Here is a 13,511-nt window from a genome sequence, read left to right as displayed (position 1 = left end):
GACTGCAAAAGTGACAATTTTAAATTAATACAGGGGCTTTTTTTTTTTTTTAACTGATAATAGGAGATTTGCTACTTACTGCTTGCTGGAATTTCAGGAGAGAGAAAGAGGAAATCTTTCTGTGCCTAAGGTCCACATGCTTTCAGTTGCCTCAGCCTGGCCCACACCTATGCAACTTGATGGGATGTTCTTTGATGGAACAATTTGATGGGATTATCTGGTGTGGTGTTTCAGGAGGGAGAGAGAGGAAATCTTTCTGTGCCTGAGGGCCACATGCTTTCAGTTGCCTGGCCCACGCCTATGCAACTTGATGGGATGTCCCTTGATGGGACAACTTGATGGGGTTATCTGGTGGTGAACTCATCTCCCTTCGAGGGAAGGAGGGAGGGACCCTTATTCTTCAGATAAATAGCCTTGAATTTGAATTTATTCCTTCAAATAAATTTCCTTGAATTTCAAAAGTCTCCATTTTGCACTTTGAGAGCAGTGAATGCCCCCCCCCACGGATGGCATCCGTGCTAAACTGAGGGGCGAGGGGAGAGACCATGTGTGAATCATTTGCTGTAGTGTATGGAATTTTTCTAACAGAGCCAGGCAATGCTAACGCTCCACCAAATCTGGTGGTGTGTGGGAAAGACCATGATGAATGGCTGAGGGTGATGGCTAGTTTTCTTTATGTCTTTAAAAATGTTGCTGTGCAGATTTTTGAACAAGCCGTGGGAGTTACTGATTACCAGAAGACAGTCCTGAAACTCTATAATGATCTGTCTGAGGCCTTCAAGTTTCTTAATTAAAAATGAGTACATGTATTCCTGTACCACCACACATTGGGGGGGGAGGGGGGACATGCACTCTCATAGGGGCCCAAAAGCCATCCTCTGCTGCTAATTCTTTAGTAACCCCATCCACCCCATCTGCTGATGATCCTACAGAGGTGTCTCAATCAAACCCATCTGCTGATCCGTGGGGTGCTGATGAATAGTTGGTACCCGTCATGGACCTTCTACAGAGGCACTTTTCCATTTTTGAATCCTGCTATGGGTTCTCGGTCAGATATCTCTGCAGAATCTCACACTAATATGGCTTCACGTGTAGTCCCCATATTCAAGAGGGGGTATCTGCTTTAACAGTGTCCCTGCTGTGTGGGCACTGTATCTCAACTGGTCCCACTCCCCATTCCCCAGGAAGATCCCGGGGCCTTGCTAATTGGGTAGTAAAGGCCAAACCAGTGTTAAAAATGAGTACATGTATTCCTGTACCACCACACATTGGGAATGGGAGGGGAGACATGAACACTCGTAGGGGCCCAAAAGCGGAGGGAACACATCTAGCAGCCAGCAAGGAGGGCATAGGAATGCTTCTGGTTCTTCAGGTGAGTTTGAACCATCAGCGGAGGCACATTGTTTTTCCGGTCCTCAGAATGCCGACACCGAAGAGCGTGCTACCCGTCATCATGGAGCCTCTCGAGTAGGTATGGCATCTGATGTTGACCCTGCTGTGGGTTCCCAACCAAACACCCCAGAAGAATCAGATGGCACCCCTGAAGACCCCCACCCATATTCGAGGGGGGTATCTGATTTAACAGTGTCCCCGCTATGTGGGCACTGTATCTCAACCGGCCCCATTCCTCAGGAAGATCCCAGGGCCTTGCTAATTGGGTAGTAAAGGCCACACCAGTGTTCTTGCTAGCATTACAGGCGAGGGTAATGTAAAGTTGTCTGTCACCCATTTATAACGGCTCCAGGGATGAAGGGGGCAAAGTGGGCACTGTCCACCTGCAGATGGCATGTTACCCACTTAACTATAAATTGCAGGCATCATTTTGAATTCAGTAACATATGCACCCCTCTGTCTCTCAACTTTACTGCTCCAGGACCTGCAGTTTGTGTGGCTATGGTGGGGCTCCAGCTTTTGCTGGGAGCTTTTCTCTTTTCCTTTCCTTTTCCCTGTCTTCTAAAATTTCACTAGCAAATCTTAGTAACATTCAGAGATCTAGAAAAGCCTGTTGCTAGCTTCCTCAGCTCTCCTCTCGGGAGGGTGGTTTAAAAAATAATAATGATATTTTAACTGAAATTACTCATTGGATAATTTCAAACCTATCCTGTCTGAAATGTGTCTTTAAAACAGAAATACTTGTTTTTAATTTTTAAGAAATCTGACATTCTTGCCTTCTATTTATGAGCCAACCTAACAGGTACAGCTTAGAAACCAGGCAAGTCCAAAATATTTAAGTAGCTGCACCTCTCTCTATAGTCCTTAATTATACCAAGTTTTTTTGTTTGCTGTCGGCTGGTTATTTTGTTTTTTTAAAACTTTGGTGACTGATAGTAGTATTGAAAGGAGAGATCTTCAGCATAAATTCTCTCTCAGGTTTGTGATCTATATGGCTTAATTTTTCAAAACTGATAAAGTAAATGGTGCATAGAATTGCAGCTGGGGTTGATAGAAAGCAATGATTTTTAAAAAAAAAAAATCCAGATTTTTACATTTTACATCAATTGGATTTTTTCCTTAAACTTTATTTATTTATTTATTTATTTATTTAAAGAACATAGGTCAAAGATATCATGAACATGAATATTAATCATAACTCCTAATTATATTCTGTGAACTTGTTGGTCCATTCACACATTATGTTCAACAACTGTACAATGAGTGTATGTACAGGTACAAATCTGTGCACACGTACAATCATTCAAATGTTACACAGGTACAGCATTATACTTCCTATCTGTACCATGCACTTGAAGGGCCTGTATCCCGATTTGAATTTTAAAATGAACCCAGGTACAGTAATTCACACCAACTTGTGTACACCTCCACAGAATAGTGTCTGAATTGGGATAAAGAAGGCCAAGGGATGACTAGAGGATCTGGGGAGGTTGGAATAGATCTGGGCAAGCAACAGGAACATGGAGGAAAGCTTTTCCAAGTGTATCCTCCATTTTAGAAGGGGAAACACCTATCAGGGTTGCACGCTTAAAAGAGACCTCACTTGGGAATATTTTAATGAAGTTTCTGTATATGTGGGTAAGTCAGACATGTGCAAAAATGCAAACAGTGCAACAAAGAAATGCAAGGTCTGGTTGCCCAAATGAAACAGCGTTGTGATCTTTGAATACGTACTACGTTTATATTAGACACCAAGAATTTACTTTTACTAGAAAATCGTGGGTTTAATTGAGATTTAAATCATTAAAATTAAGTTCTGTGAAGTGGTTTAAATCATAGCAGCCCAGATTGCAACCATTCTATACAGTTTCTAAGTCAAAGCCTTAATGAACCCGTGGGGGGGGTGCTTACTCCCAGGTAACCGTTGTGTGCTTAGGTTTTCAACCAAAGGATATATATCCCAGAAATGTTTATATTGTGAGACAGCGAGAGAAAAGTCTTGTTTTTTAAAAGTGTGCATGTGCGTATTTGTGAGAAGAAAGGAAGTTAGTGGGCTTTGGTGGAAACTTCTCATCATCAGAACTTGTGCTAATAGAATGCTTTCTTGGGCTGAGGATTACAACTGTCACGGGTACAAGCGGGATCCAGTGATCTCTCTGGAGACCCCATGATCACACAGACAGTAAGTCTGCAAAAACAAGATGGCTCAGAGAGACACAGGCTATTCACCTACCCCTTGCATTTTATTTTGCCAGAGTTTGTGTGGCTTTTCTGTTCTCTTAATTTGGGCAGGCCTTCCAATTTCTGAAGGAAGTCTTCTTCCCCTCTAAAGCTTCCTTGACTTTATTTGTTAGCCATGCTGGAAAAGTGGTGGGGACTTGTTCAGAGGCCCTGGGTGGTGAATTTTGTTCATAGAGGGGACACTTGACCTCGTTTCAGCCAATAAAGTTATACAAAATGGCCGCCTGACCATTATCATGCCTGTGCACACAGACCTTTCTGGGGTCTGAAACCTGTTCCCATTGGTCCAGGGTGGCTAGGCATGTTCGTAGAGGCATCACATGCCCACCTTTGGGACATGTCTGGACATATTCTGAGGGTAGGAGTGGTAGGGTGGGGGCCAAACCTCCGGGGTGAGGGCGTACCCCTACTTCTGACCCTTTCCAGCCACGTGGGGGGTCTCCTCTGACCATTTCCACTGACGCATATCCGTGACACATATCCGGTGATGTATTTCCGGTGACGTCAGCACATTTTGACAGCTGCACACCCCGCCACCGTGACATCACTATGACGTCATCCTTCAGCCACATGCATTTGTTTGTAAACAAAAGCACATGGCTTTTGACAGCAGGTATGTCTCTATACTACTGACCTATTAGGATGGTCCAGCCAAGAAGACTATTGGGTCCAATAGTATTCCAAGCAGCCATGGAGGGCTTTAATGTTGGTTCTGCCAGCCGTTCTGTCAATTCTGTGGTGCAAACATGGAAAAATGATAGGGGAACCCCACTGACTTTCACTGCCCAGTTTTTTTTACTGTCGCTTCAAAAGGACATGAATGCATACCAGTCCTGGTAAATATGCTGTCTGCCATGTTGACCAATGCTACGCAGAGAGAAATCAAGCATTTGCACAAGAAGTTACCTTAGCTGTGTCATGTCCAGTTGCTCAAACAGCACAATTGTGCACATTATGCTGCACAAAAGCAGCATGGACTGCTAACTACTCCTGCACAAGTGCACAAGTTGTGCTTTGTGTTAGCACTGGCCTTTTTTAGGGAGCAGATTTATACAAATAGAAAGAACTTTGGGGTGGAGGGGAGAGATCACAGCACCCTCCCTCTCCCTCTGTGCCCGATTCATTGCACAAAGCCACCTTCAAGCCAGGGACACAGAAGGATACTTGCTGCTCCACAGCACTCCTTCCATTGCCAGAGGATCATGGAAGCAGCAACGTGGGCAAATTAGCAGATGACACCAAACTATTTAGGGTAGTGAAATCCAAAAGAGACGGTGAGGAGCTCCAAAAGGACCTCTCCAAACTGGGGGAGTGGGCGACCAATTGGCAAATGCAGTTCAATGTAACTAAGTGTAAAGTGATGCATATTGGGGCAACCACCACCCTCGCCAACTTCACATATACGCTGATGGGATCTGAGCTGTCACAGTGAGTGATCAAGAGAGCGATCTTGAGGTGGTGGGGAGCAGCTCATTGGAAGTGTTGACTCAATGTGTGGCAGCTGTGGAAAAGGCAAATTCCATGCTCAGAATAATTAGGAAAGGAATTGAAAATAAAACTGGTAATATTCTCATAATCCTGATCCATTTGCGCACATGAGTTCAAGATGAGTAGTAGGTGAGCAGTCTAGTTCTCCTCCTCCTCTTCCCTTCCCATCCATCTTCATGAGCACCAGCTCAACACCCAAAGCAGTCTCCAACTGTCTCCCCAATTCTCTCTGCCCACTACCCTTCTCCCCATCCACTCCTGATTACCTTCACACTGGCCAGGCAGGCCGACACAGAGAATCACTTAAGGAAGGCTGAGAGTCTACAGCAGAAAACAGGAATTCTGATCACCGGTGGGGCGTGTGTGTGTGTGCGCGCACACACATGTGTGCGTGCACATCAGCCAGAATGAAGCATTGTTGATGTGTTGCCCGGGCTTACCAGCCAGGTCCCCAATTGTTATGCATGGGTCACAACAGGGGAACACATCTAGACCAGCCAGCCTCCAGCCTCTTCCAAGATTAGAATCTCAACAGGGAAGTCCCAGGTAGGTAGAAGCAGGAAGTGGGGACTGGGGAGGCAAGGCGGGAGTCCCCTGAAATAAGAGCTGCCCCCTGCACCTGCTCCTTGTGCCACATTGATAATCCGGCTCTTTAAGGAATGTCTGGCGAATAGAACAGAAAAAGCATTTCTGGAACAAAACCAATGCCTAGAAGCAAACAGCAAGATAGGTGTGATTTATACAAGGGAATGAAATACTACATGTTTGTGTATGAAGGATAAAAACAAAAACAAAAAACTCCCCATGTGCTTTCTCTCCCCCACAGGTGGTAGAATGGCCTTAGTGCCTGATTCTAAATGGACTCTTCTTTGGAGCAGAGAAGCTACTTGGTTTCTGCCTCAGGTAGGGAATAGGACATTCATTGGGGAAGTGTGGGTGCTTTGTTCTTTGCTATGAGTCTAGGAAGATCCCATTTGTTCTCTGTTGTTTCTAGTGCTGTAAGATAACGGAGCAGCCCACTTGGAAGGCTTTGAGCTCAGGGACAGGGGGGCCCTGGGGATAGAACTCTTAGAAGGAATGCGTGTTGAGTGAGACTCTGACCCTCAGTGTGCTGGAGTTGAACCCCTTCCTTTTGCTGTGGATAAGCCAAGTCGGTGGGCTCACTGTAGCTTGTCCGAGAGCCCTCTGTAAAGTGTTCTGAGTGGGGAAGAATCTGTGGAGCCCCCTTGGGTGAGTCTTTTTGTCCAATTATAATACAATGTTCTTTATTCCATTTTTGATAATCAAATGCTTTCCATGTTTTTCGCCAATCAGCATTTGATTGCATTTCCGGCAAGGTTTTTCTTGTTCAGACCCTTTCTAAAACTCTGCAGTGTGAAATAGAGGGTGAGTTGTAGAAAGAACACCGGTTTCTAGTCTCAAGATATGACAAATACAACAAATATTTATATACCACTTTTCAACAAAAATTCCCAAAGCATTTTACATAGATATAAATAAATAAAATAGCTCCCTGTCTCCAAAGGGCTCACAATCTTTTTAAAAAAACCCCTAAGACACCAGCAACAGCCACTGGAGGGATGCTGTGCTGGGGATGGATAGGGCCAATTGCTCTCCACCTGATAAATAAAGAGTTTAAATAAAGTGCACTTTAAAAAGGCGCCTCTTTGTTCAGTTCGCAGGGGATGTAACAGCAGCAAGATAGGTGTGGAATGATTTCCTTTACCAAGACAAAACACTTTGCACTGCTTAGGGTGATCTTTTGTGTCTTTAAAGAAAAAGTATTCCCTCAACAGTACACGTCCCTTCTTCAGAGCAGCTGTTTTTTGTCTTACAGAGGTTTTGTTTTTAAAAAAGAAATGGTGGGAAGCATATAGATCAAAAGTGCTCATGCTGCTACTGAGTTTACTGGATTTGCTGTGAGTAGGAAGGGCAGACTCAGCTGGGAAAGTGCTTGTTTGCTTGTCTGTTTTCTTCCAAACAAATGCTTGCCTCCCCTGAAGCTTTGGGTCCTTCAGGCAAATAGGCAGTTTGTTGGAAATTCTCTGTGGTGAGAGAATCCCTTTCTCATGATAGCAGAGTGCACAGAGGCACAACACAGCAGAATTTAGTTAGGCATGCGTGTATGCTGAGAGTAAAGTAACTTGGAGCCCGTTCATAGTTTCCAATCAATATATAAGGCATTTATTAAGGAACTCCATTCTAGATAGGAAAGTGAGGAGTTAGGATCTCTAATCTATCTATCTGGCTGGATGCAGATGGATTCTGCATCTTCTCTGCACACATGGTGCAGGGAGAGAGGCTTGCCATGTTGCAAGGTAGAAGGACAGGTAGGGAAGAGATAGAGGAAGGAAGTTAATCCCTGAGATTAGCAATCTACATATCCAAAGGGATAGTGTCAGAGCAGTGGAGAAGGGGTGACCAATGTCTTGACCTTCTAGCTCTCTGACTCACTAGTCTGTCCTCCACTGTCTGAGACAAGAGACAGCGCAAAGTCCTTTAACTTCCAACACAGTTACCCCACCTTCCTGCCTCCTTTCAACTTGTGAACAAAAATGTGTTTATAGAGTAAATTATTGATGAGTCAAGAAAAGGGTGTGAGTGTTTTCCTTTTTTTCAGGGTCCAGTGTCCTTTGAGGAGATCTCTGTGTATTTCACGGAGGAGGAGTGGGCTCTTCTGGATCCTGGCCAGAGAGTTCTGTACAGGGAGGTCATGCTGGAGAATTATGGGATGGTGGCCTCTTTGGGTAAGAACCCTTTTACTGATAGATGCTAAAAGCTGTTGCAGATTCTTGGGTTAAGGACACGGGACACTCCTCCATCCCAGTCTTATTGGGAGGTTGTGATCCGGATTCTATCTTGAAGTTTCTTTGTTTTTCTGGATCTTTGGCTGTGAGGTGAGAAACAGGAACCAACCTGATTTTAAACCACTGTAACTTTACCTCTGTCTGTAAGCAGGGACCATTTATATCCTCAAACCATGAAATTACTAGGATTGTGCAAAGCATTACTGATTCGATCTGGGGGAAGATGGGTACTTTGGAGCTGCCCCTGGGTTTATTCAGTACTTCTGGAGGTTTGCTCCTCTTGGACCAAAGATTCACAATCTCCCTGGTGTCCCGCAGTGCTTCCCAAATGCCTCCCAAACGGTTCCAAAAAGTCAACAGATTTTTCCCTCCCCCTCTTTTTTTCTTTTGAGGAAATGAGCCACAAAATTGCTCCTGCAGACCAGATGGCAGCCGGAAATGCCCTCTGTAGTAATTTCCAGGCTTCTAGGAATCCCAGATACATGGGTTTTAACCCTTTCATATCCCTGGATAAGGAGGTTGGGTGTCTATTTGACACCTGGTGGATATGTGAAACCATGAATAGCCAGGGGCGTATCTAGGGTGGGGCAGGCAGGGCACGTGCCCCAGGCCCACTTTAAGGGGGGCGCCATTTTGTAAAATTAATTTAAAAAAATGGCTGCTGAAAACAAAATGGCCACCGCACATGCTCAAATGGCCTCTGCAAGGCCTGGCATGGCCTAGGGCCTCACAGAGGCCATTTGAGCATGTGTGGTGGCCATTTTGTTTTCAGCAGCCATTTTTAAAAATTAATTTTACAAAATGGCACCCCCCTTAAAGTGGGCCATTTTTTAAAAAAAAAAAAATTTTTTTTAATGGCCACCGCACATGCTCAAATTGTCCCTAGAAGCCAGCGGGGGGAGGGAAAACCTTTGCAGACCCCCCATGCCCCCACGGCCTTTAGAAAGCCCCCTGAAGGGGCTACAGGTAAAAAGTTTTTTTCAAAAAAAATAGTATGATATAAGACACTGTACACATATTCAGACTGGCACTATGTACAGAAAATCAGGGCTTGTGAATACTGAGCTGAAACTTATGAGTTAGGACTGTATTCATTAAATGTGATGTCTTAATAATATGGCTATTAATGGTGAGTTTGTCTTTGAATCAGTGTGAAATCCTTAGTATTAAGGCCCACTGGGAGTTTCTTGCTCTCTTTCTCTCATTTTAACTGTCTTTCTGAAATACTAGAATATATTCCAAGCAGTAACACAGTTTACTCTGCATATCCTTTAATTATTTTCAGAGTATCTGGGAAAAGTCAAATTCTCCATTTAATTTTAAAACTTATGTAATAGTGATGCTACAATGCATAGTAGAGAATTAGACAAGCACTTCTGTTTAGTTTTCCAAGTACACCTCCACATAGTATTTGGGTATTTCATGAGCCCCAGCATACTGAAATTTGTAGTTTTCCAGCATGTTTTGGTCTGGCTACATCCACTGCTGAATAGTTTTTGAAATATTAAAAGATTAACGAGCTTGATTTGTATTTTTCAGCTGATATTATGGTAAAGTTATCTGAAAGATGGGTGTCAGATGTTTGGACAGGGGGCGCAATTTCAGTGTTTGCCCTAGGCGCTATTTTCCCTAGATATGCCTCTGCCCTCTCTAAAGGCCAATTGAAGCCCCCAAATTCAGGAAGTGTGTGTTTTTACAGGAGAGACCATCCTCGAACCTTCCCCAGATCTGCCTGCTCCGATTCTGCATTGGTGCTGAGCTCCTCCTGAGGAAGCCTGAACTGGAACTGCCCCACATAGATGCATAATGGATCGGCTCCGATTACTTTTCTCCAGGTATGTAGGGTAGAAACAGACAATGCCTCTGAGCATGTGCAGAGCATTTTGCCTCTCACCACTAAAAAGAAGCACAGACTGAAGAGCCAGACCCATCTCAATATATGTCCCAAAGGCCCGGCAAAACAGATGGGCTTGAAGTGTGTGGCTGAAAGGTAGGACAGACGGCAGTCCAATATGAAGTCAGCTCACACCTTTTGCAAATGTGTGGGGGCTGCTTTATGACTGGATTGCCCAGTGGGACTAGGGCAGAGGGAGGGGTGCTCGGAGACCTGAACACCTGACTGCTTTTCTCAGCTGGCAGAAACACCTTTGGGGGGCTTCAAGGTGCTGATGTGGCTTTGGAATTGGCCCTGCCGGCTGTGTGCTTGCTTCTGCACCCCTGTGATTCTTGCTCACTTGGACATCTGTAAATATATGGAACTTCGCAAAGACACCATCCTTTTCCTCCATAGGTGACTCTACCCTGTAAAGTTGTCCTAGAGATGATCAAGGAGCAGAAGACTGGGCAATATTCAGAAATGCAGAGTTGATGCCCTTTTGGAGTGGGATTTGAACTGGGGACTTTCTAATATGGAGTTCAGTCTCTCAGGCCATAGAATCCAAAATATCTTTAGGAGGACCCCTGGAGATAAAATATGTGATGGCACCCCACACACACACACACACACACACTGCCCCCACTTCTTTGAGAAGGACCAGCCCTCCTTCTCATCTCTCCCTCCCTCTCCCCTCATCAAAGCCTGTCGGGCTCTACTTTGTGCCAAGTGGGGGGGGCGGGGTGGATTGTGGAAGGAACCCTTTGGCCACAGCACTCATAGGAACATAGGAAGCTGCCATATACTGAGTCAGACCATTCATCTATCTAATTCAGTGTTGTCTTCACAGGCAGGCAGTGGCTTCTCCAAGGTTGCAGGTAGGAATTTCTCTCAGCCCTATCTTGGAGATGCTGCCAGGGAGGGGACTTGGAACCTAGATGCTCTTCCCAGAGTGGCTCCATCCCCTGAGGGGAATATCTTGCAGTGCTCACACTTCTGGTCTCCCTTTCATATGCAACCAGGGTGTACCCTGCTTAGCTAAGGGGACAAGTCATGCTTGCTACCACAAGACCAGCTCTCCTCGATGCCCCTCCTTCACTGGAAATGAATGAAGCCCCTTCCCCACTCACACAAGCCCACCCAGTACCCACTGCCCCTGATACTCATCCCTACCTTTCGCTGCTCTGGAGCCTTGCAACCCAAGGAGTGCCCAAAGGCAGAGGTGAAGGGCTCCATCTCTAGTCATCTCTGTTCTTCCAGTGCCATGAATGTGTGTGTGTGTGTGTGTGTGTGTAGCGTGTCTACACAAGCCACAGGGCACAAACTAGAAGAGAGGCTTCAGGAGAAAGCAATGGCTTGAGCCCAGCCCTGAACTCCAAGTGGCTGTGCGTGGGTTTGAGGGGGTGGAGCTGAGCAAGAGGGCAGAGTATCCCCTGCAAATTCAGCCAATGAGAAAAAGCCTGACTAGCCTATTACCATGTGGAAGATCCCCCTAGCAGGAGCCTCAGGAGGAAATGGAGAGAGGAAACAGACCAGGGGTGTTGCTTGTTCCTGTTTTCTATTACAAGGAGCATCCTCCACCCTTTGTGGCTGACAATCCAGACTGCTCTTCTGGGTGAAGAAGAAGAACCACACGGGGTTCAAGCAGTTTGTTCTGGCTGTGATCTTGTTCCCAAACTGCTTGGAGAGAGAAGATGGGGAGAGCGTCTGCGCTTGCCGTGACCTGGCTCATCTTCCTGTCTGTGGTTGCCGATCCTCCTGGGCTGTCCGAGAAGGCTGCGTTCACCCCCATCCTCACTCGCAGGCCTTTCATTGTGGCCTGGAATGTGCCAGTCCAGGAATGCCGGCCTCACTTCAGGGTCCAGCTGGATTTAAGCATGTTTGATGTGGTGGCTTCACCTAGCGAGGGCTTTAGGGGCCAGAGCCTGACTTCCTTCTATAAGGAGCGCCTGGGCCTCTATCCCTACTACGATGAGAAGAAGGTGCCCGTGAACGGGGGTATCCCACAGAACAGCTGTTTGACACAGCACCTAGACCAATGGTAAGCATCCTCAGATACATCCTCAGTGAGTCAAAGGAAGGCTTGGCTGTCATCAAATGGGAAGAGTGGAGACCCACCTGGAGCCGGAACTGGCTGACCAAAGCCATCTACCGCAGTGCCTCCCGCCAGCTGGTGCTGGTTCGGCGGCCTGCATTGCCAGTGGAGCAAGTGAAGAAGGAGGCCCAGCTTGAGTTTGAGGCTTCTGCCCGTGAGTTCATGAAGGAGACTCTATGGTATGCGAAGAAACTCCGGCCCCAGCAGCTGTGGGGCTACTCTCAGTTCCCAAATTGCTACAACTATGACTACAAAAAGAACCAGGACAACTACACTGGTCATTGTCCTGATGTAGAGAAGACACGCAATGACCGTCTGGCCTGGCTTTGGAAGGAGAGTACCGCCCTTTACCCTTCCATCTACTTGGAGCAGATGCTGGCAAACACCACCAATGGGGTCAAGTTTGTGAGATCTCGCGTAAAAGAGGCCCTGCATGTCTCCCAGAAGCACCACAAAAACTATGCCTTGCCTGTCTTTGTCTATACCTCACCCACCTATTTCCCGAGAGCTTACCAGGCAGATGCCTCTTATCTAAGTGAGATGGATTTGGTCTCCACCATTGGTGAGAGTGCTGCTCTGGGGGCAGCTGGTGCTATTTTCTGGGGAGGTGCTGAAAACGCCAGAAGTCGGAGATCCTGCCAAGGCTTTAAAAATTACATAGAGGAGGACCTTGGCTGTTACATCATCAGCGTGACAACAGCCGCTCAGCTCTGCAGCCAGACTTTGTGCAGCAGCCATGGGCACTGCCGGCGCCGAAGCAGCCGTTCTGGTGCCTTCCTCCATCTGAACCCGGCCAGCTTCCAGATTCACGGCAGCAGCTCTGAGCCACCCCTTGTGGCCAAAGGGGAGCTCTCTCAGGAGGATGTTGCCTTCCTAAGGAGCCACTTCCAGTGCCATTGCTATCAAGGATGGACTGGGGAAGGATGTCAGACGCGGCCTTCAGGTGGTGATGGCCGTCCCTGCCTGTGACTCCAGGGACCCCAGCTGTTGATGACGTGCTCTCTTTCTGCCCTGCTTGGGTTACGCTGCCTCTAAGTGCAGTCTGTGTGTGGCCACAAACTAGCTCCTGGTGCACAGAGTGGGAGATGGGTTACCGTAGGCAGTGAGGGCAGCCAGAAGGGAAGAAATAAGAGACACCAGCCTGGTTCTTCTTTTTGTATCTTATTGAGCAGCAACAGACTAGAACAGGGATTCTCAACGTTGGGCCCCCAGATGTTCTTGGACTTCAACTCCCATAACCCCCAACCAAAGGCTACTGGGCCTGGGGATTATGGGAGTTGAAGTCTAATAATGTCTGGGGACCCAACACTGAGAATCCCTGGACTAGAGCATTAGGGTTGGGAGGGAGGTCTTGTAATCTACCCCTTGCTCAGTGTAGCCATCTTTTACAGCTTCTCTGAGAGACAGCTGTGTCATGCACTTGCCACAGTCTCCCACTGCTTCTGCTCAGTCTGTTAAGTGGCCTCAGAACTGCTGGGGGTGGGGTGGGGTGGGGTGGGGTGGGGTGGGGTTGATTGTCACCTTCTTCCTCCACCAGCCATCAGAGAGAGGGGTCAGAATGCTCCTCGCCAGGTGCCTCTAGGGCAGGCCTGCACAACATAAGGCCTGGGGACCA

General features: G+C 46.7%; 1 pseudogene; it reads left to right on the top strand.

The window, feature by feature from the left end:
• Positions 1 to 9,731: 9,731 nt before the first annotated feature.
• On the top strand, positions 9,732 to 13,365 carry LOC128342956 (hyaluronidase-2-like; annotated as a pseudogene).
• The last annotated feature ends 146 nt before the right edge of the window (positions 13,366 to 13,511 follow it).

The sequence above is a fragment of the Hemicordylus capensis genome, chromosome 2 (genome assembly GCF_027244095.1).
Source record: "Hemicordylus capensis ecotype Gifberg chromosome 2, rHemCap1.1.pri, whole genome shotgun sequence".
Lineage (NCBI taxonomy): Eukaryota > Metazoa > Chordata > Lepidosauria > Squamata > Cordylidae > Hemicordylus > Hemicordylus capensis.
The sequence above is the reverse complement of the archived record's forward strand: the minus strand, read 5'-3'. Positions and strand labels throughout refer to the sequence as shown.